Genomic DNA, 2394 nt, shown 5'->3' with positions numbered 1-2394 from the left:
TTTTTTCGGTATGCTCATCCTCGTCTTTGTCTTAATATTTTTCTTTGTATTCACTCTTATGTGTATAATTTTCTACAACTACATATTCCCCTTCACCTTTGCCCTTAGGCATATCGGTAAAGTGTTTAAATTTACTTTGATATTCATTTTTGCATTTATCTTTACGCGTCTTTGTTTTTGTTCTTATTTTTAGCCTTTTCTTTATCTATTTAGGTACTAACCTTTACTTTCAATCTTATATTGGTCTTTATCTAAATCTTATTCTTTAACCTTTTTTAACCAAGTTTTTGTTAAATTAATACCATTTGAATACATTTAAGAAGCACTTGATTCTGTCCTAACAATTTCCGTGTGCAACTTCCGTTGCACTATTTCCGTGTGCAATTTCCGCGTGCAATTTCCGTTCACTTTGCCAATTCACTCCCAACCGACCAACCGCCGCTAAAGAAGTTTCACTTCAAAAATAAATACATAACGATTTAAATGCTCATAGAAATAATTACACACTTGCATTCTATTTAACATTTATTCAAATTGCTCATTTCAGAGAGTTTGTATGTAGTTAAGTACCACAAAATTTATTACCCAAATTTAACGAAAATCACAATTTCTCACCACTGCTCTGCGTTTCGCTTCAATTACGTTTTTTGGAATTGGCAAATCATTTTCATCGATTCACGCTCAAATTTGCATTCATTCCACTCGCAAAACTATGCCTAACGAAATATGTACATATGTACATACATATTCCATGTTAGAGAAGCAACAATAACAACAGCAGAAGACAATTGGAAATTCCACTACCAACTATGTACATACATACATACATATGTAGTTCTTGCCATGCCACGAATAATCAACAACAATACAACCAAATAAGCAACGTCGCATTGCAGCAGCAAAACGCAGTCTGAGGTTCTACTAAGAATTGCTAAGTTGCTATGTTGTTGTTGTTGTTGTGGTTTAACAGTGTTTGCCTAGTTGCCTTTGCATGCCGCTTTGAAACCCGCCGTCGTCTTATTGCTTCTGTTTCACACCTCTTTTTTTCAGCTCGAGTTTATGTATTCTCGTATTTGGTTTCTATGGAGTGTCGTAGCTCAGTGTGGAGGTGTTGTATGTGTAATCATTCGTTCGTATTTGTGTACATATAAAGGTATCAATGGCTGTGCGAATTTGGTTCAAAGTCAATGTCGGCACCACTTAGCACTTTTACCGTATCTGACCTGACGTCTTCGCTTTTTATAGGTGCTAATTTGCGATTCATTTTCGGAATGTTTATTAGCAGACAGCTAAATTATTGTTAGTCCCCTTTCAGACACGTCAAGTCTTGAAAGCAATTTTTTTCGCATTCTCTTTTGTGTTTTCTATTTGCTTCCACACGCGTCAACTTTAATTGAATTCAAGTCCTTGGTTCTTTAAATGGGAAGCAACGAAAAGATCAAAAGAGACAAGAAAACTTGAAACGAATTGACGGTACGGATGTATCTGTACTCTTCCCCTCTCTTCTCACCTCCTTCGCCAACGAACGAGCAGAATTGAAAGCAAGACTTGACGTGTCTGAAAGGGGACTTAACGCGATCTCTCTACTGAATAAATAGCGGCGTAGCGCGCTCATAAATGGTATTAATAATTTTTGACGTACCCGCATAACAAAAACAAACTAGTGAGCTTCATTACATTGCGTCAATCACCGCAAGTGGGAAAAAAACGAGAAGCATATTCTCAATAGGAATATTTTTATAAAATCAAGACCATAACTCACGAATTTGTATTTATGATTTAACTTAACTCAAATTCGGAATGCATATCAGTTTGTTGTGTAGAGTCCGAGAAGAGGTTCGAGGATCAAAGTGGAGGCATACAAACCTTCACGAGATGACCGTTCTAACAAGTTGAGGTGAAAGATAGAACAGCCAATAACAAAACTTAATTGTTGGACATAAAGACGCAGTTTCGGAGCCCAGAATAACGATTCTTGTATAACCAGTAAACCTTATTGAATGTATCAAAATCTGAAGAGTTCGATTCAGATTTCTGCGGAACCACTTCTTCGAAGACTTGGACAGATCAATACCACTTTAGGGGCATGTAGAGATGAATCTTTGAAATGTTTTTCGCCTAAATACCGGTATGAATCTTCAAGTCTATCGAGTAAATAAAAGCTTACCCAATCACCGACGGAGCGCCCTTCCGTACCTGTCGAACGTATCAACATATGAAATTGCTGTTGATAGAAAGAGAGAGAAGCAACGACAACGTCGCCGTCATGCGGTGGAGGGTTTTCGTTAACACGAGACTTCCATAAGATAGATCGCGTAAATCCGACCGATTAACGCTAACCTTTAAATTTGTATATGAGAATTGAAGTCGGTTTAGTTTTTTTTGCTTGAAAGT

The sequence above is a fragment of the Rhagoletis pomonella genome, unplaced genomic scaffold (assembly GCF_013731165.1).
Source record: "Rhagoletis pomonella isolate Grant_MI unplaced genomic scaffold, Rhpom_1.0 Rhpom_scaffold_00006, whole genome shotgun sequence".
Classification (NCBI taxonomy): Eukaryota; Metazoa; Arthropoda; class Insecta; order Diptera; family Tephritidae; genus Rhagoletis; species Rhagoletis pomonella.
The sequence above is the reverse complement of the archived record's forward strand: the minus strand, read 5'-3'. Positions refer to the sequence as shown.